The following is a 23,246-nucleotide window of genomic DNA, read 5'->3' on the forward strand; positions in this document are numbered from 1 at the left end:
TCAAATTTCCTGTGCTGCCTTCCAATAATGACATTGTTTCAGCTGTGAGAACTTATTAGGAAATATATGATGCTTGCAGTTTTGCAGAAGTTGATTCCCCCCTGTGGAATAATCTCCATTCTAATTGGACTGTAAAATTCCTATAAATTATTTCAATCTCATTTCAGACTGGGACATATTTCATTGATTGGTAATAGCCTTAAATTACTTTTTATTGTGATTGTAATGTTTTCCTGTCAAGTAGCAGGAAACAGTAAATTATAGAGTAATTTAACAGGTGGAAATATACAGAAGCAAGAATTGTTAGAAACAAAGATGAACCATTAGAACAAATTGCAGTCTGCACATACCTAATCAGTTCTTTCATCTCTATGCCTTAAGAAATCAGTTCTGTCTCCCATAAAGTTTAATTAATCGGCAATCCTGAACTAGCATGGAAAATAAAACCTGTGTATTTGGGAACCATGGAATCATAAAATTAGAATACAACAAAATATATTTGAATGCATTTATTTGGGGATAAGAATGTTTTATTTTAATACCACAAACTCTATACTGAAGGACCAGTACTAAAGTATAAACCAGTAAATACCTCTTGGCCTTAAATGAGCTTTTCCACCACACACTTAGACAAAATAACGCCATCACTCTCGATAAAAGAGAAGTAGGTTGTACACAAGGAGTATAATTTTGTTGAGAGTTTTGTAAGCACAGGGCCTTCGTGGAATTTCTGTGCACACTTCAGATGGAAGCCCTCAGGGACTGCTAATGGGCTCTAATCAGAAGTGAAAATTTATGAAAATCAGTTTTCTTTCATAGAAAGACTGAATCTGCAAAACCTCCCAGTTATCTGAGTGTCACTGTTATTTAATCTAACGTGAGTACTCTATTTCTAAATCTAAATGAGATTCACTTTAATGTACTTAGAAGATACTCTGACTTTTCCAGAATCCAGGGACATAAAGAAACGCAGTTTTGGAGACTTTCAACAACTATTTAGTCATGGACCTGTCTTTTGAAAATTTTGAAATCATTAAAACTTACTAAATTAATTAATGAAATTGGCAATAATTGCTTCCTACATAACAAAATCAGGGAAGAAATACAAAACAATATGCCAAACAGTAAAATAGATTTTATTTTGGAAAGTGTTGAATGCTTACGTAGGTGAAGGTGTGTGAATGTGTGTGTGACTGTATGTATTTGTATATCTAAGTAAAATTTAAATTCTTCAGTTAAATTTAATACTATATTTTAACCACTTGAATAGTATATAATACCTTGACATTAAGTTCAACTAAAATAAATGTACTGTATGATTTTCTCAAGGAGGTAATGTAATGTAGTAGAAATAACATGAATTTATGAGCCAAAAAGGTCTAGACTCCATTCCTGGTTCTAGTATGTACTTTCATATAACTCTGTTTATAGAATCCTTTTCTACATAAATATAAAATGAATAGGATAGAACCTATTTTGAGTTATGGCATGAAGATTAATATAGTCATTTAAAGTTACCTTATATCTTTTCTGAAGAAAATAATGCCATAAATTATTTAATAGAGATTAAATGCTCACTAAACCTTAACCAAATTTTAAATTTGATTTCACTGAATCCAAGCTATCAATTTGTAAGATGTATATTGTATTCCTCTAAAAAAGGCAAGTAAATAGTGACACAATACATTAAAGTAGTACAATATGGCACATGTTTTGTCCTTATTAGCTTCTACTTGCTCTGAAATGTCTTCTCTCTCTTCTGAAAGATTTGAAATTTCTTATGCCTTCCATTCATTTCAGTAAAAAAAAAAAAAAACAGTTTCAACTAGTGTATCTTCCTCTTTTAGGTCTCATAAACCACTTTGTAGTTGACCTATTTCATTCATAAAATGTATAACCAACTATACATTCCATGACTGTGTTCTCAGCAACTTTTTGTTTCAATGCTAATCAGTGAATAGTGGGTTTTTTTTTAATTTTTAAGTAATTATTTGAATAATTTATAAATGGAAATTATGCTCAACATGGGAAATGCCAAAAATGCATGTAAGCCAATAGCTGTGGCTGCATTATGAACAGTTCTGACCAACTGGTGGCTGAATAGATGTTCACTAAGTCATGACTGCCATCTGGCCAATGGCAAACACACAATGCTGTTGATTGCAAGCTGCAATTCAATTTTGAAGATGATAAAATGTGAAGTTCTTTGCATCTTAGAATGGATGGCATATTGGATTATTGCTGATGCAGGACATTTAACACCTGTTGAATTTCTATTATATTCCATAAACTCTTCTTAGAAATGCCTGGCCCAAAGGGTAGATAAAAAAGAAGAAAACATATTTTGTGACCTAGAGAGGTTAATTAAAATGTCATCAAGGTTATAGCAACACATTTTAATCTCTTGTTGAGCTCAGGTCTACCTCTAACTCAGTACACTCCCCAGTGGAATTAGCACTTGTTTCTATGACTGAGCCTTACTGTTGGGTCTGGCCATAGCTCTTTTATAGAAAAAACTTTTGAATGGGTAATTCATTTTAGATGATTTTGGATAGTTTCCCTCATAGAGCTGGTGTGATAAAATAGCCCCTCTGAGAAGAAGTAATTCAGCCCTTAGGTATCTAATTAAAGCTGGGTGAACACAAAACAGAGCCTCCACTAATCCAGCTATTCAAATAATACTAACAACTTAACTATGGTCATTCACTTTTTCCCTTCATTAAAAAAAAATCCATGAAATCCCTACTATGTGTGAATCATTATATTAGCTGCTTGAGATACAGCATAGTTAGTGAGTTGGAAACAAAGTATGTTTTGAATATAAAATTCCTACTATTAATAAAAAATTGTGAATCTTTTGAATACATACTTTCTATACTATTGTGGTGGACCCAAGGTAGCTATGAGTATTTAGGTGAGGATTCAAATAATCTGATCATATTTTTTCAGAGAAGATTAATGGTAAATAATATACTATAAGTCAATATTAGAGTTCATGTATATATACATATATAGATACACATGTGCTTCACATGTTTCATGAAGTTTCAGCTGCATATGAATTTCATACAGCTAAATTAGACAGCGAACCTGCAAGTATCTAGTAAATCAAGTATCCCTCACCTGTCCATCTATAAAGGTTGTTTGACACTAGTAGACAATAGATCAAAAGGGACACATTGTAAATTATGAGATGTGATCCACTTAAGCAAATGTCATATGGAAGCAATATGAGATCCATAAAATATGTGTTAATGAATTATAACAGAAGACAGCAAATAGTTTATGGAAACCAAATGAAGTGCTGTGCCCATTATAACATCAACAAAAAAGGTAAAAATGAGGGGATAAAATGAGAAGAACAAATAACTATGGGAATATCAAACACAGGTCTTAGATGAAAATAATTACCAAACTGCTAATTGTGAATGATCAAAACATAGGAAAGGTGATTTTTTCCTCTTTTCAGCAGCACAGTGATTTGGGTATTATTTGCATGCCATGCATATTTATCATTCCATATGAATATTTCATATTAAAATTAAAAGTTTCTCATATTTTATCAATTTCTATAGCCACCAACAAGGGACAAGTCACACTTATGAGAGACAAATTTAGAACTGCTGAAATAGCAATCAAGTATATGTTTATCTTTCAGGATTTTACATTGGGACTTATCTTTAGTATCTGAGAGGACTGTATAATCACCTAACAGTTCCTCAAAAATGCCTCTAGAAATAAATGTACCTCCTAGAAACAGTTACTTGAGTTAGAAAAGTCTTGATCTGCACCCCCTGCCAATGTCACAGCAATACCTTCATTTTTATGTGTTGTGTTCACTGATACCTTTTCTCTGACTGCTAAAGTTGAGCATAATAATTATTGAAAACTGAAAATACTGAAGTTGTAAGGAGAAGAAATTTTTAGTATTGCCTCCTGGTATGGGATTATGTTGAGCTATTGACATGAAACAGTTCATTAAGCAGCATCATGGAAGCTATAACACTGGACACTTCCCTTAAAGTCTGAGCTGTTCTCTTTTATGAAAGCACACTGACCTGGGGAACTCTAGTTTCTGGGCTATGAAAATGCCTCAGTCCACTAGACCACTACATCATTTATTCCTCTGTTTCTGTGTATCCAGCAGTCGTTCCTCCAACTGCCTAGCCCACAACATCCAGAGATCATAGATGTGGGTCTTTCTCAATGTGAAGGAGGTCGACCTGCAATGGCTTAAATTTCATGCTGTTTTCACCGCTGCAACTGAAGCAGGAAAAGCTACTTCTGGTTTTTCAGTCTTCGCAGTCAGACCCATATTTTAAAAACACCCTTCAACCTGGAAGCATATTGCCCACTACTTTCCCTTTAAGACTTAACAATCAGATCATCTACATGATTCACAGATTTTATCTCTTCACTGAGAGCATCTCCCTTGTTATTTCAGCACTTCTATTGCCCTGAAAAGATAGGTTCTCTCTCAGAGCAGCCATGATAGCATAGCATGAATACATTTTTTAACAAAATTAATGTCACAAAATAATTTGAACTTCAGTGATTTATAGCAAAATTCCAAATGACTTTTATAGTGCATTTTCTCATTTCTGCTATCGTTTTGGCTTAAAACTTTACTTGGTGTAATTTAATGATTGAGTTCTGACTGAAATTAGAAGTTGTTCTCTGATCTGACATAGAATAAAGTTCCTAACCAAACCAACTATCAATGTAGAAGTTAATTTAGCAGATTCGACTGAGGAAAGCAGACAAAAAGTCCCAAGTATGTCCCAAATATGAGTATTGACAACATTTTTTAAACTTGATTTTTTGTCATAGAAAGTTAATATACAAAAGTAAAGAAACCAGAGTTACCAATGATAAATCTCTTCAGGGAGAAAAATGCTGAATTTAAATTTATTTGCCCAAATAGATACCTTTGAATGATGACAACAAACATAAAAATGTTGTACCACTTCAACAATAATCTGTAAACCTATATGCTCAGTAATAAACATCCAGAAGTAGCTGGGGAAAAATTTGCTTAAATATATAGATATGTTGGACAAATAACACTGACAATCAGAATATTTCAAAAGTTTCTTAGGAATCACGTATTCAAACACTTGGAAAATGCAAAATATAATTCTGTACATCCATTACAGATAAACTTTGAATAAATTCTTCAAATGGTAAAGATTTCATTTCAGGTCTCCTAATGCAGCCCTACCTTGCCAAGCTGTAATTGTTATAAAATATTTTATCATATAATGAGATAATTATCTTCTCATAATTGCCAATTGATTATATTCCTGCCTCCCTGAAAAGCATAGAATAAGAAGTCACCTCCACCTCTACATGGTTATTCTTTAAATATTTTATGGGACTATGATGTCTCTATCTTTTCCATGTCCCTCTAAATAAATTAGACTTCTTCAAACATATATATATATACATATACATACATACATATATATATATATGATCTAGATTATAACTAGCCAAACTAGCCCCTCTGACTCTGAAGCACTCTAGTTTGTCAAATTTCATCCTAAAACATGGTTTCAAAAGTTGAATCAATAGTTCATAAGTTGCCTGATTAATTCAACATTCATGAAAAGACAAAAGAAATTGGATCAACAATTAAGAATTTGTAGATTCATTACACTTCTGCAAAATTGATGTCATTACGTGTGTTTATAATCGCTCAAGAATCTTAAATTGATTTTAAATTTCTCCTTATAAGGGAAAAGGATACCTGATTTTCTGAATTCTTTAAAAAAAAATCTTTTCTTTTGGTTGTGTGGGCACATCCAGTGCATTTGGTCTACCTCATTTCTACTCTTCCCTTCACTTTCTTGCTCTAGTAGAAACCTGATTCTCTCTTCAAGACACTGATTTCTCTGCTCTCCTCCTCAGTCTTGGCAGTTTTTTCTCCCACAACCTCTGTTGTGGCTTTTTGTTCAGTCTCCCTTCTTTCTTTCTAAAACCCCTCAGCTCCAGTTTTGTGTCATCAACTTCTCCACACAGTTGCTAATATTTGTGAACCTACTCCCATTTCTTAATTACTTAAGCTCCTGACATTCTTACTTTTTGGCAATTTAAATAAACATATTGATGATGCTTTCCATATGTTAACATCACAAATCCTTTAAATCTGCTCCTTCAATTATATTATTTTTTTTTTACCCTTCTTCAGCTTCTCCTCCCCATGGTCATATCCTAGAAATTATCATTACCAATAGTCCCATCTCCTTCAAAAAGTTATTTCCATGCATCTGAATGACCACCAGCTCCCATCTTTCAAGCCAATTTTTCTGCACCTAGTTCCAAGAATTTTTTCATCCCACTGAGATCACGAATTAATTTTTCAACCATTCCTCTCCCCTTGTATGCTCTCTCTCATATCCATAACGAAGTTGAATTTAATAATCAATCATTATAATCATTCCCTTACATATACCTTAGATTCTATTTTTCCTCTTGACTGTTCTCATTTGGCAAACCACACCCACGTTTAATCCAATTCTGGACCTGCTCCACACCTGTACCTAAGAGGATGAATATAGCTGTAACCACTTGTGTGGTTTCACTTTACATTTTTTACCTTACTCTTAAATGCATCACAATTCTGTTGTGTATTCACATTATATGTCTCTTCCAGTCACTCCTGTAATTTTCTATGACAGAGGTTGCTAAATGTTTTTTTAAAGGGCCAGATAGTAAATATTTTTGGCTTGCAGGTCATACAGATTCTGTTGTAATTACTCAGTTCTGCCATTGAAGCTTGAAGAAGCAATACACAATATGTAAACAAATGGATGAGGGTACATTTAAGTTAAAATTCAAATAGACCGGTGGCTTGTAGAGCATAGATTGCCAACCCCCGTGCCAACAGACAATTTTCCACTGTATCCTCCCTCTCTCCTCAAACCTATAATACCTTCTCTACTTACTCACCCAATGGAAGACTTGGCTTTTACCTTCACTGAGAAAATGGAAGCAATCAGAAACAAACATCCATAGAACACCATCATTACATGCTTGTCAGCATGTGCTTCATATACTCTGTCTTCCTCTGTTTTACTACAGATGAACTATCCATGTTCCTTTATAAAGCTAATACTTCTGGGAATATTCTCTAGCTCTTAAAGACATCTCTCCAAGAATTTCTCCTTTTCTCTCCTATAGCATCAATTATTCACTCTTTGTAAAATTATAGGCATGTTATTAGTTATTCTGTTTTAAAAATAATCTATACCCATTGCCTCTAATTTTTTTTAAAACCTTTCCAAGCAGGTGTTTGCCCCAGTAGGCCACTGATTTATTCTTGTCAATGTCATCGATAGCCTTCAAATTGTTAGATTTACTGGTCAGTTAACATCACAAATCCTTTAAATTTGCTCCTTCAATTATATTATTTATATAGACTTGATCTATCTATTGATGATCACCTATTGGTGATCACACAATTTATCACCCAAATGGAGATTTTTTAAGTGTAAAGGAGCCCTGTTATCATGTCTACAAAGACATGACTATACAGAAAGAATGCTTTGGAAAAACAAATACATCTTCAGCACCCTTTCACAGAGTTAATCACTCTGTCCTGCTTGGTACACTCTTCCAACTTAGCTTCCAGGACAACGGTTCTACCTGATAGCCTCATACTGACTCATCACTAACTTTTCAACTCATGAAGGTGATGCCACCTCATCTTCTTTATCTCAGGCCTGGGTCTTTAGTGCCACTGGGCTAAGTTCTGGGCCAACTTTCCTCTCTATACCCCTACCCTTGCTGATCTTACCCATTATCATGTATTTTAATGCCATAAGAATGCCAGATGATTCACAAATTTATATTTATGGTGAACATTTCTCATAACCTCCTTCACCTTCATCTGAGCCACCATTATCTTTTAGTCGGATGACTTATCTCAATGATTCTAACCTTGTCCTTCCACCTCTATGCCCAAATCAGCACACAGTGTGATACTCTTAAAACAGAAATTAGGCCATACCACTCTACTTCTTCAAACCACCCTTCAAGCAAGGGAGAAGCCAACTATCCTTAGGTTGTATTACTTCCCCATCCCTATATTCATCTGCAGCCACAATAATCTTCTTGCTCTGTTCCTTAATATGTTAGGTGTGCTCCAGCCTTAGGAATCTCATTTTGTCTGTTTCATCTGCCTTGAATGGGCTTCCTAAAGATACCTCTATAAACTCTGACCACTTCCTTTAGGTCTTTGCTCACCTATCTCCTGGTTAATGAAACCTACATGGATCACTTATTTAAAAATTTTATCTGTCTTTTGCCACACCCATCTTGATTCTGCTTACCTTGTTTTGTTTTTTCTTTTTAATGTAAAAAATTTTGGCCTTTCTTTACTAAAATGTAAGCTCCACTAATAACACAGATAGCATTAGCATTTCTTTCCTATTTAATATACACCAAACACTTAATATACTGTCCAGTAGTCAGGTACTTAATAATGATGTCATTATGTAAAGAATGGAGGCTTGATATAAAGAATGTCTTACCTTCACTATTTATATGATGTGTAAAATATCTTACAAAGCTAGCTCATCCTTAGGTAAATCTATAAAGATATTGTTTTTCACTTGAAGAAAAATGAAATTTATATTCTCAGTTGTGTAAAATATCTATTTTAATTCTAGGTAAGAACATTTTAAATTCAAGAACAGAACTGACATGACAAATGAGCCTTGGCCTTTGAAACGATTGCCTTTGGAGGCCAACTATTTCATTCTAGGTTTGCTGCCATATTTGGAAAATTTTTGAAGTGTATTTTCTTTATTTTTTAATTGAAGTATAGTCAATTTGCAATGTTGTGTTAATTTCTGTTGTACAGCAAAGTGATTTAGTTATGTGTATATATATATGTGTGTGTATATATATATTTACTTTCATGTTATTTTTCATTACAGGCTATTACAAAGTGTCTAACATTGGCAAACTTTAAAAAAAAAAAGTCTGCTGTATTTGGAACCAATTTGTAAGGCAAATGAAGAAAAACAATCCCATAACTATGCGTTCACAGCTTATTTTTTGACCACACATTGTACTATCCTATTTGATAACTTACTTTATTCTCTATGTTTAAAATGACATCTTTTTTTTTAAACCTAATTTAAAATCAACCCTCAAGGCATGATTATTTGCTACCATTTAGGATGTTCAAAAGAATGAGTAAGAGATTTGGAAGGCAATTCAAAAAATACATCTCTAGAAATAGCAACATCATTTAAATGCATTTTTAGAAGGAACAGTCATTTGAATATTCGAATTTTAGAATGGTTGTTAAAATCCAGTAGCATCACTGCATAGATACACTTTGTATCCTCTGCTAACTTCCAGACACAGGGCTCTTTAAAAACATTCAATAACACAATAGCAAGAAAATCAGCAGAAACTTTCTTAATATTATTCTCAAAAAGTAATAATATTACTATCAGCACAACAGCAATAAAAGATGAATTTGTTTCCTTTCTTGTTTACATCTAAATTTTATGTATGTTCCCACCCTCTCTTCTTTTTCTAACTCTTCATTTACTAACATTCTGCAAATATCAGTTTCTACAATGCTAAATATATTGACATTTCTATTAACTGTATATGGTATACTCTATAATGTGAATATACACTTAAGAGAAATTTATGAAAATTATGACCCACAAATAGATAAGGATTTAATTTTGAAAGCATAGAAAGTAACAAGACTTGGGGGAAATTTCTGAATTACAAAATGTTCACAGAATTTTCCTTTGCTAATATAATTCCCATTTAAGTTATTCTGTATCAATTTCTTAGATCCAAAAGTACTTAAAGACTTTTTTCTGGACATGAAAAGCTCATGTTTACCTTTTTGTTTATCTGATATTAACAAATAAGACGAAAACAAATGTAATAGTACCAATGTTCTCCAATTTATTTGTACTTGCCTCATCACCTAGAGAGTATCATCTATTTCTGTTTTATGGTATATGTTAAATATGGTCAATTTGATTTTAAAATTTAAGGATATAATCAAATACTCTCATTTTTGTATAGCATCATCTTACCAATGCTTTCCCAACTCACAAGCCACTTAAATCAATATGTTTAAAATAAATATATCTATTTCAATTAAACAATATATTAAGATAAATATCTCATTTTATATAGCTGTCAATTCCAATGACATTTTTCACAGAAATAAAACAATCCTAAAATTTGTATAAAACTACAAAAGACCATTAATAGCCAAACCAATCTTGAAAAAGAAGAACAAAGCTGAAGGCATCATACTTCCTGATTTCAAACTGTATTACAAAGCTATAGTAAGCAAAATAGTAAGGTAACAGCATAAAAACAGACAAAAATTAATGGAACAGAATAGAGAGCTCAGAAATTAACCCATGCATATACAGTCAATTAATTTATGACAAAGGAGACAAGAATATATAATGGTGGAAAGGACCGTCTCTTCAATAAATGTTGTTTTGAAAACTGGACAGCTATATGCAAAGTAATAACACTCGGGCACTATCTTAGACCATATACAAAAATTAATTCAAAAAATATTAAATACTTGAACATAATTGAACATAAAACCTGAAACTATAAAACTCCTAGAAAAAAAAATAGGTGAAAAGCTCTCTGACATTGGTATGAGTGATATTTTTTAAAAATTTGATACCAAATGTAAAGGCATCAAAAGAAAAAGTAAACAAATGGGACTACATCAAACTAAAAATCTTCTGCAAAGCAAAGGAAACCATGAACAAAACATAAAGGCAACCTACCAATGGGAGAAAATATTTGCAAAGCTAATAGCAGATAAAGGGTTAATATCCAAGATGTATAAAGAACACATACAACTCAATAGGAAAAAAAATGATCAAAAATGGGCATAAGATTTGAATAGAAATTTTTTCAAAGAAGACATACAGGTACATAAGATAGCCAGGTACATTAAAAGATGCTCAACATCAGTAATCATTAGGGAAATGCAAATCAAAATCACAGTGAGATATCACCTCACACCTATCAGACTGGCTATTTTCAAAAAGAAAAGACATAACATGTTGGTGAAGATGTGGGGAACAGGGAACCCTTGTGCACTCTTGTTGTGAATAGAAATTAGTGCAGAAACTAAGGAAAATGGTATGGCTTCAGAGCTGTGACAAGCACTTTACTCTTAGCAGATTTCTCTCCTCACTGTCTGCTGTGTTTTGTGTTGTGTCCATCGTGTAAGACACATGTGTTAATAGGTTTCTCCACAGTGTGTTCTGCAGACTGAGTCTAGGAACCTGTGCGAAGGTACCATGAGATCTGGTTTAGATTTACTTTTTTTTTTTACCATAATTTAATTAATTATTTCATTTCTTATGTTAACATGAAAAATGAATGCCAAATGATTAGTGGATTATGGTTTTTAATTTAATATTTAAATAAAATATTTGGGGAAAAGACATTGAAAAAATATGGAGGTTCCTCAAAATATTAAAAAAAGAACTACCATATGATTCAGCAATTCCACTTTTGGATATTTATTCAAAGGAAACAAAAACAGTAACTTGAAAAGATTATCTGTACCCCCATGTTTATTGCACCATAATTTGTTTATTAAAGCATAGTTTATGTACAATATTATGTAAGTTACAGTTGTACAGTGATTGACAATTTTTAAAGGTTATACTCCATTTGTAGTTGTTATAAAATATTGGCTATATCCTCTGTATTGTACAATATATACTTATAGCTTATTATATACACAGTAGTTTATACCTCTTAATCCCCTACCCTTATTTGGCCCCTTCTTCCATCTAATTCATGGAAACAACCTAAGTCCCCATCAATGAATAAATGGATAAAGAAAATACGGTGTATATGTACACAATGGAATATTATTCAGCCATAAAAAGAAGGAAATCTACTATTTGCTCTAACATGAATGGATCTTGAAGGCATTATGCTAAGTAAAATAAGTCAGACAGAGAAAAGCAAATTCTATGTAATTTCACTTATATGTGAAATCTAAAAACAAACAAAAAACTCCCAGAAAACCAGAACTCAATAAATACAGATAACAAACTGGTAGTTACCAGAGGCAGGGGGTGGGTGAAACAGGCGGAAGTGGTCAAAAGGTACAAACATCAAGTTCTTAAAATGTCACAGAGATGTGATGCAAAGCATAGTAACTATAGCTAACATTACTGTGCTGCATGTTTGGAAGTTGCTAAGAGTAGATTTTAAAAGTTCTCATCAAAAGAAAATGAAATCTGTGGTGATGGATGTTTACTAGAATTATTGAATATGGTGATCATTTGGCCATATATACATATAATGGGTTGCTATGTTGTACACCTGGAACTAAAATAATGTTATATGTCAATTATATCACAATTTAAAAAATTGTATTTCATTCAGTTTGGTCACTACATTCATTACTTTATTTAATTATTCCTTTTTAGCAACTAATTTTAAAATTATTCCTGGAATTAATAAAACAACTTATTTCATCAGAATTCATGCCCTCTATAGATATTCATAATCTGATTTGAAGAAATTTAAGGCAAGTTTGTTTATATAGCCCCAAAACCAAAGAAAATATGAGGTATGAAGCAATTTATAATCCCCATGATAGTATTATGCTTTATGCCCTCAACCAAATGAAGTTATGCCAAAATTAAAGACTCTGATTTAATTTTATTAATCTACTTAAAGCCAGAGGACTGAATCATAGTTTCTCCAGGCTTCTTGCATATCTGCAAGGAACAGAAAAGTATTGATACTCACTAATTTGTAGTAGACACCATATCGTTTACCTCTTTACTTTTACACAAAAATGTCTTTGCATAGCAAATGCATTACACAGTATACCTGGAAAAAAGATGCTTTAACTCTTTAAATCCTTGTCTAATTCACAACATGAAAACTAGTGGGAAATTACTGCTAATCTAGACCGTGATTGGTGCAGTCATCAGAACATAGAGTCACAGTTTCCCTTCAGGAGGGAACTCACGGAACACAGAGGTTCTGGGTGTGCCTAGGCTGATGCTTAGACACTTACTCAAAAATCGGTATCAAGAGCATTCAAAACCTAGAACGAACATTTCAAAGCAAGAAGAGAATATAATTGGGGGACAGTCTCTAATCTACCTAGATTTTACTTATTTAACAAATATATACCCACTTCTTACTCTGTTTCAAGTACTGTGTTAGGTGCAAGGATAAATCTGTGAATAATTTAGACATGGCTCTAAAGGAGTTTCAATTAATGGAAACATCACACAAAGACTACTCATTAATCTAGCCAAGTCCTTGGGTTAGAAGCTTCACTGAAATAATTGAGAGTTAGGATCCAAATTCATTTAATATATATTCTTATTGCATAGAAATTTCTAAGACCATAAGAAATGTCAATTGTTTATGACAGGCTTATTTCCTATTAAGTTACCAAGTAATCCTCGCTCCCACACAAATATCCCTGAGTAGGAAATCCAGAGGGTGTCCACGTTACTTGATAGCAGTTTAGTTTGTTTAATTGTATTTTCCTTTTTGTTGATGTTGTTGTATTTTTCACTGTTGAAGATAAAAGACAGTTGAGAGGATACAGAGTTTAAGGGTGATGAAAGTTTCACTTAAAGTAGGAGATTTGCTGGGGATTTACCAGCAACACAGGAGCTGCTTAGAACAGCTGATTTATAGAATGAGGGAGTTTCTGCTGAAGATCTTGTGAATGGGTTTTCTATGCTTTTACTTATTTCCCAGAAAGTTTTCCCCATTCAGCATAACTGGGAGACCTCTTGTTTCAAACTCCAAGAAGAATTTTCTGGAATCTATCTCCTCTCCTATTTTAGTTATCGACTCTTCTTTCTCAACACATTTTTTCTCTTTTTCAAGTTCAAATGCTTTATTTAATAAACTTCTTAATTGTGAAGTATAATATACATATTGAAAATAACCATACAAAAGCTTACAGCCCAGTGAAATTTCACAAAGTGAATATATTGTGGTAACTATCACTCAGACCAAAAAAAGGAGCATTTCACTCCCTAAAGCAGCCCTAATGCCTCTCCTAGTCATACCCCCCAAAATAATCACGTTTCATGTTTAACATTCTAGGTTAATTTTCCCTTAATTATATGTTTTGAACTTTTTATAAATTAAAAAAATATATATATATTTATTGAAGTATAGTCAGTTTACAATGTGTCAATTTCTAGTGTACAGCATAATGCTTCAGTCATATACGAACGTACATAAGGTTTTGAAACGTCTGTAAGTAAATTGTCAGAAATTCTCAGGCAGTCTTAAATTTTTAAAAAAATTTTATAGCTTTTATTTTTTTAGAGAAGCTATAGTGTTACAGAAAAATTGCATAGATAGTAGAGAGAATTCCCATCCATCCCCTATCTCTCACGATACAGTTTCCCTTATAACATCTTGCTTTAGTGTAATAGGTGTGTTACAGTGGATGAACCAATATTGGTACGTTTATTGTTAATTAAAGTACACAGCTGGCATTAGGGTTCACTGTTGTACTATCTGTGGGTTTTGACAAATGCATAATGCCATGTATCCATTATTAGAGTGTCATACAGAATAGTTTTGCCATCCTAACAATGCCCTGTGTTCCACCTATTCATCCTTCCCTGCTTCCCCCTGAACCCTTGGCAACCACTAATCTTTTTATTCTCTAAACTTTTGCCGTTTCCAGAATGTTACATTGGAATCATACAGCTTATAGCCCTTTCAGGGTGGTTTCTTTCACTTATTAATATGCATTTAAGTGTCCTTCAGGGTTTTACTGTGGCTTGATAGCTTTTTTTTTAAGTGCTGAATAATACTGAATTCCATGGATGCACCAGTTTGTTTATTCCTTCTCCTTCTGAAGAACAGCTTTCTTGCTTTCAGTTTTGACAATTATTTAAAAAGCTGCTATAAACATTCATGTGCAGGCTTTTGTGTAAACATAAGCTTTCAACTCATTTGAGTAAACACCTGGAAGCTCCACTGCTGGATCTAAAGGTAAGTATGTTTAATTTGGCTTCATCAGAACTGCCAAACTGCCTTCCAAAGTGTCTGCAGCATTTTGTACTCTCACCAGCAATGAATTAAGAGTTTCTGATGTTCCCTGTCCTCCTCAGCATTTGGTGCTGTCGGTGTTTATTTTAGGCATTTGAATGGGTATGTAGTACTATTTCATTGTTATTTCAATTTGCATTTCCTTAATGACTAGGATGTGGACCATCTTTTCAGATGCTTAGTTGCCCTCTGTATGTCTTCATTGCTGAGTTGTCTAGGTTGTATTTGTTCTCTTTCTGCTGAACACTAAACGAGGCTAAACTATTTTTGCCCCTTCACAGTTAGACATGGTCTGTAACTCAGTTCTAACCAATAAAAGATGAGTAGATAGTGTCAGACCCTTTTAAGTATAGCCTATAAGAAATTTCACTAATGATTCTATTCTTCCTACTTCTGCTGCATGGAAATTAACTTGGAAGATAAATAGTGAAGATGACAATGGTTCCATCAGCTGGGGTTCTGAATGACCATGTGAGACAATATACCACCATGATCACCATAAACATCCCCACCACGTACACAGTAATATGCAAGCAAGAAGTAAACTATTGCATTAATACCTGAAATCTTGTTATAACCTAACCCTAACTGGTTATAATCTTTGTTATAGCATCTAGAGAGACAGTGTAACTATAAGTATCTACCACTTCAAAAGAATAATGAGATGAAGTTGCTTTATTCTCATGTATGAAAAGTTACCTCATGTATTTGTGTGCCTGAACTTCCTTTGATAGTTTTATGAGATTTGATATCAATAAATTACGAGCAGGGAAACAAAGCAAGACAAGTACATTTCGGAATAGGTTAGTCAAACACCAGTATGTCATCTGAGGTCACTATGTCCATTAATATCTTGATAAAATTGGCTGAAGCTTCCATTTCTTGCTTGTGAATGTCCACATAGCATCCTAAAATTTCTGTGAAATCCAAGGGTCTTATGCCAATTGGTAACCTCCAAGCTCATTGAAAACTTCAAGTTCATGCTTCTGTTAACTTACTTCAATGCACAAATTATCTTTTTCTTATTTTATTTTTCTCAGTGGATATAAGCAAAAGAATCATGTAACCTCTTTATTTAATACATACACAGATACTCCCATATATATATATATATATATATATATATATATATATATAAGCTAACACACACCTGCATACATACACACATACTCTCACTCAAGATCTCTGCATGTGTAGCAAACTTCACTGACACTTTAGCAAGGCAATCATAACACAGAAAAACTAGCGACTTGAATTTCAATTGTAAGCTTCCTTTCCTTCTCTCTTTCAGTAATTGATTCTGCTCCTCACCATCTCACATCAGTTTAAGCTTAGGAGACAGTTACACAGCTGAAAACTATATTTCTTAGACTCTATAGCAGTAAAATTCAGTTTTGTGATTCCATTGGATCCACACTCTCATATTATATGAAATGGAAACAATTGTACAAAATTATTATTTGAAAAATGTTCAATTTGACTCTGGTTCACTAATTTTCCAGCTTAAAAAAGCTTGATATTACTTAATATGTAAGAAAGAGTTTTAAGCCATGACTTATTTTAAGCTAATTTATTCAAAATTAAACTTCTACCCACCCTTCAATTTGTTAATATAGGAAATACATTTTTCTAACAAAAATTTGTAAAACCTCCTTTTGCTTGCTAAACGCAGTTTTAAGATTAGTAGTAAAAACTGTGTGGCTATTTACATTTTATATGTGAAGAATTGGTTTCCATTTTCATGAAGAGGGAAGAAAACATTTATATAACCTTTTTATAATTTTTATTCCCTAGAAGATTCTCTGATTAGATTTTACTAAATGGTACTATTCACTTGTTTTTCAAAAACCAAATAGAATATCATTTGACCTTCCACATAAATTTCAAGCACTTAAGCTGAAATCCATAGCATTCACTCTCTACTAACTGCCAAATTTGCTATCATACCATATGTCCAACATACAATTTGCATCTGAACTGGGAAATGCAAATGATGTTTTAATGATTTCACTTCCTAAAGAATAAAGTAAATGGCAGAAGAAGAGAACAATACACATTCAGTAGTCTTCTCACTTATGCTATTCTTTCAGTCATGACACTTTGCCAAAGACAAGTTGTATTCTCTACAGCTATTAATGAATAATCTCTAAAAATAAATATTCAGTTTAGGAAGAATTAGGAGTATGCCCTAATACTCTTATGTGAGATCAGCTGTAAAGCCATGTTAAATTGAGCATTGACTATCCATTTTCACTAAGATGAATATTATGATTAGATGATAACGGAAATTCCATTTGATGATTTGATGCCTCACATATAAAAAACTGACAACACATACTCAAGGTGCTTTTCAAAACTGAAGCACATTTTATTAATACTTCTAACACTGTGTATTTACAAAAAAAATCCAACACATTCCATAAAGATGCTAAAAAGCAACTGAGAATATGTTCCTGTTAAGATGACAAATATTCTTTCAGATAATCAAATGTTGATAATTCAGTTTTTGTTTTCTAAATAGATTTTGAAAACTTATACAATTTTATACCTTATCTTAAAATACAATATATGGATATATAATGATAACATAGTATATATGGTGATTGATTTTATGTTAAAATTTCATTTGAAGTTAAAAGGCATTGAAAATAAAAACATATGCTATAGTTAATACATATATTTCAACTATTTGAACAGAAATATACTGTAGGTCAGTATAAAACTGACCCAGCCAGTAGATCAGTAAGAGAAATATAAAGAAAGAGAAGCTAAGAAATAATGTTTGAGGTACCCTTATATATGCTCTCTTAATTCAGATGATAAAAAGTATAAATTTGTATAGACTACGAGGCAAAAAAATAGGAAATAGCAATGAAAATTATAACTCTACTTAGTAATAATTTGCTTTTCTCATTCTCACAGTTGATCACCATTCTCAATGAAACAACCAACAGAAAAGCTTCAGAATATAGTTGATACGAATACAGAATGTCATAGTTTACTATGACATTTGTTTTCCCCAGATAAAATAGAAAAAAATAAAATAGTTATGTTTATCTGTAGTATGTGTCAGTAAATAACTGGGTATCTTGAAATATCCAAAGCTTTAACTAAATTTTAAATTAGTGTAATATTGTCTTCAACTGTGCATTTACAAAGAGACAAGGCTTAAAATCATGACTTTAAACTTAAAGTATACTATGGCAATAATCTGATCCAGCCCTTCATTTTATGGAGGTAGAAACTGAAATGCATCAAGATTAAATGGCATGACTGTAGTTTCACAGAGGACAAACTGGGATCAAAATCTAAGTTACTTGACTGATGAGTCAAGAAGTGGCACTAGGTTATCTTCCAACCATGTAAAGCTCACGGGAAAAGGAGTTGCCAGGTGTGTATTACCAAGAACAGGATATAATGCTTTGAATCATAATAGCACATATATGACTTAATCTCATAACAAGGAAACCTAAATATTTGTAATAGAGAAATGTCATCTCCATCTACCTATTTTCCTATTTTTTTCTTTCCTCTCTCTCCTTTTCTTTCTCCCTTCCTTACTCCCTTCATCTCTTCCTTCCTTCTTTTCTTTTTCCTTTCCTTCTGTCTTTCAATAATCGATTCTGCTCCTTACCATCTCACATCAGTTTAAGCTTAGGAGACAGTTACACAGCTGAAAACTGTATTTCTTAGACTCTACAGCAGCAAAATTCAGTTCTGTGATTCCATTGCATTCAGTAGAGTGTGTCCGGTAAAGTTGTATGTGATGCCCTCACCATCTCATTACTGACAGTACCCCTTACCCCGAACTTGCTTTTTCTCTTCCTTCTTTTTTGTCTGGAAATGGCAATGGTCTGGAATCAAATCATGGACGGCAATCAAATATCCCTTCTATAGCGTGGCCTATAAATATAGTTTTTAAGTTTTAAAATTTTTTTCAGAATTTTTGCATCATTAATTGAATCCAGTAGAATCATTTAAAAGATGCAGGAAATTAACACTGAGTTAAAGAGAGTTTATATCCAAATATTTTATTCAGGGTCTACCCTGTGCATTGCTAACAGAAACACACAGTGAGATTTGAGTTTTATCAAAATGCCCATATGAGTTAAAGTCTATTTTACATTGACTTGTAGTGTGAATGCTTATAAACAGTTTTAGTCACAAAATATCTTTTAAATCATATGTGTATACTTACTGGCATTATTTTTGAGAGTAGAGATACAAGCTAGGAGCAATCTATTGATATATATCTAGCAGAGAGTAGGATCAGTATATCTGATGAGAAAAATGAGAAGATAAGTAAAACCAGGATGCAGTCCCAGGTCAGAAACAGACCAATACAAAACAGGGAGCCCTACATAACATTAAGAAACATACAAAAAATACTTTTCTAGGGCTTAAGCACCTTTGTAAACAAAATATATTAGTTCATTTAATTTTCATGATATACCTATAACTTAACATTATTATCATTATTATTATTAATTTGTGAGTAAGGATATTAATGCTCATGGTATGTACCTAGTAAATATGAGCACTGAGATTCAAATCCAGAGAGCCTAACTTTGGATCATCTGATTTCGCCATCATCCTGAAAGGCTTCTCATGAAGTTATGGGGTATCCGAGGCACCGCTAATCATGTGTCTGAAGCTGGAAAACCAAGGGAGAACGTTGGGACTCTCCTCTCATGCTCACCAACCAGTCCTAAGTTTTCAAATTGAACAACTGGTATTCCAGTATGGACAGGTCACTTTGAGATTCCATCCCTCTGACTTCCAAAGTGAGAAAGTCTTTCTGAGACAAGAGGCTTCAAAATCAGTCCCCCCACCCCCTAAAAAAATGATGTCCAAATTGTAATTCAGCAATGGGAACGACAGGAGAGATGCATAGTTGAGTTTTACAAGCTAAACCTAATCAACAGACTTTGCTAAAATATCTTAAATTAATTGAAAGATATTTCAGGGAAGCTGCCCAGTGTTGTATGGACACAGGTAAGATGCTAAACCAGCATCATGTCTCCTTGCCCTGAGCCTGTTCATTCTCCATATGTGGCTTGAATCACTAAGTTTGGACACTCTTTTACCCGTGACCATGACCTTCCTGCTGTGATTTAAAATAGAAAGAAAAGCACTCAGAAAAGGTTCCAGCCTAATCATTCATACTTTGGAAAGCTAGCCAACATGTATACCCATCATCCATCTGGGCAAAAGGCTTTACAGCTTTTAGACATTAAATGACTCACTCTGCAAAGCTCTTCCCAGACTAATGGTGGCCCTAATTTCTCTATTAGATGGACCAGAATATTAGGGAGGCGAATCTTTGCTATTATGTTCGCAGAGAATGAACTCCCCCAAAGCATAGATGAGCGTAATAGCTGGTAAAACCTTGGAAAATGCAAGGTTAAAATTGTGTTTCTCTGCACTATGCCATCTGTATCCCCTAACAGCTTGAACAGGAAGGATTTTTTCCTTAAGCATTATTCATTTTGCTAAAAATTGTCCTTGTTTTGCACTACCCTGAGGAAATAAATGGCATTGTAAAAATGAGACCACACTTATTATAAACCTAACCTATGGACCACTTTTCCAAAAGTAATTTGGTCATTTGACATCATACACCTCCCAGTGAGAACAAATGGAAATAATTTTTTGTTGTTGTTCTTTTCAAGTTCAACTTGCCCTTTATGGCAGTTTTCCTTCCAAGTTCTTTTTCATCCAGCTGTTTATATCATAATTGGTTTATATTAAATAAACCTCTTCCCCAAATATTCCTGAACTTATTTGTCAAATTTCATGTTTTATGATTTTATAAATATACTGCATTAGAAGTCACAAATTTTAGACGTTAGAGGCTTTCTTTTGTGAAGTGCTAACTTGAAGAAGGTTGGAGGGGGATTTCTGGGCGTTGGTAATGTTCTACTTTTTGGTGTTGGTGCCGATTATGCAGGTGTTTCACTGTGTGAAAATTCACCAAACGCTACACTTAGGATATGTTAACTTTTCTCTGTAAATATTATATTTCAATAAAGTTTACCAAAAAAAAAGAGAGCCAATTTAATAAAATTTAGTAATACCAAAAACATCTTCAATAAAAGGTCATAGAATTTGTCAAGAGGGACCTTTTCTAAGGAAGGCAGAAGTATTACATTATGTGTAAGATTTGCTTTTAAAGAAGCAACAAAGCACTGCGCCATCTTAGTTATCTCCAACTAAATTAATAAACTAGATTAAGAAAAATTATTTGGAGTTATAATGTTTGCTTCTCAAAATAAGCTGCCCGAATGTGCTCTGGATGCAATACTTACACACTAGCAGCTACACTGCTACTAAATTCAGATGGAGCAAGTACAAAAACTTCCCATATCCCATAGATGTGCACATATTCTTGAGAAAAGGTCAAGGTAGGACCACTGCAATGCATATGTAGGTTGGTTATAGAGAATCCCTGCTATGATCAGAGTTTATTTGTGGCATATTATACACAAAATTTAGTTTGCAACTTTCAGTAACATGAGAAACTCTGAAAGGCATAATCTCAAAGTGCTTTTACCTTGACTAAGAAAGAGACTGCTCTCAACCTTAGAGTGCTGTTTGAAAAGCAGTATATCCTTTCTTTATTAAGTACAAGAGTGGCATTATTAAAAATGAATTAAATCTCCCAAATTATCTAGTCCCCCGTTTCCTTCATATGACAGATTACCTGGGGTGTCTGTGAAAAATGCATAAGTTTCTGGGACTCATGGACTTCAAAAAATTGCATCTTGAAGATGTAAGAAAGGAACCACGAAATACATAAGAAGAATTTCAGATATTATTTTAAGCAGCTAACCAGTTAGAGGAAAACTGGTTTAGATACCCAAAATTTCTAAATTTCACTTCTCAGTTCACTGGGAGGAAGAAAATTCCAAAAATCTGGAATTTGTCTGCCAAAAGACATTTTGAAAGTGAGTAAGTCTCCCTGGCAGGACAAGATATTTGATAGTCTCTGCACACACTTGCACGATTGTTAACAAAGTGATCTTTTGAATATTGGGTAGCATTAGGAGCAATTCATAGGGAGGTTGTATCAGCTATAAAGAAACCTTGGGTAAGTAGATAATTTCTATCAGTGAAGTAATGTGTCTAAGTAAAAGATTATGAAGATAATATGATTAGAAGTTCCAAATTAGCCTCTCTATTGTTGAAGGAGTAAGTGAAATTTAAATCGCCTAAATGATAATGTGCTGCAATATGCTTAATATAAAATGAATAACCAATACAGAAGTCGGACTCGAATTAAACTAGAGAAGTGTAGTGGTTCCAATTTCGTTGCATCTCATAGTGTGGTAATTATTAGTCTTGTTTGCTCATACTCAGTCTTCACTCCCCTCCCAGGCACATGGTAGAGTGGCAGTATCTTGCCCCAGTAATAACATGAAGGAAAAGCCCACCGTCACCCCTCCCCATGTGCTGACTCATGCTATAGTAAGCGAAAGATAAACCTTTTTTCAATTGACAGAGATTTTTATGTTCATTATTACCACAGGATAACTTAGCCTAGAGTTAGGCGTACATGTAAACAAAGGGAAGCAATACTATCTAATGTTCATAAATCAAGAATCAGAGGCTTAGTAGGTACCTTATACCAAGTTATAAATGTCATTTAACAAAGAACTAAAAATAATGATATCGCTAACAAAAATTTAAGTGTAACAGGGGAGGTGAGATAATTTTGTACTTACATTGTTAAACAAAAGGCTCCCAATTTGTTCACATCTCCCATTATCTACACACTTGGACAATAACCTCTATACTGGCTCTGGTCTTAATTATGTAATGCATTTCGGTCCAAAGCTTTGTTGCAAATCTGAAACAGACCCGTGAAAATGCTTGTGTATTTGAGCTTAATTTTCTTCTAATTGCTCTTGGAAACCTGTGACATGTGAAGAAGCCAAGATAGCCTGGTGGTTGATGTGCAACACAAGGTCCCAGTCCATGGACCCAGCTGACAGGCAACTGACTGCAGGACACTAGAGTGAGATCTTCCAGGACCAATGTCTGAGCGAGCTCAGCCAAGCCCGGTCCTTCCCAGAGGATCTATACTGTAAAAACATGAACTAAGTAAGTGGCTGTTGTTTTAAGCCAACTGAGTTTTGGGGATAGTTTGTTACACTGGA

This window comes from Camelus ferus, chromosome 1 (assembly GCF_009834535.1).
Source record: "Camelus ferus isolate YT-003-E chromosome 1, BCGSAC_Cfer_1.0, whole genome shotgun sequence".
In the NCBI taxonomy this organism is placed as follows: Eukaryota; Metazoa; Chordata; class Mammalia; order Artiodactyla; family Camelidae; genus Camelus; species Camelus ferus.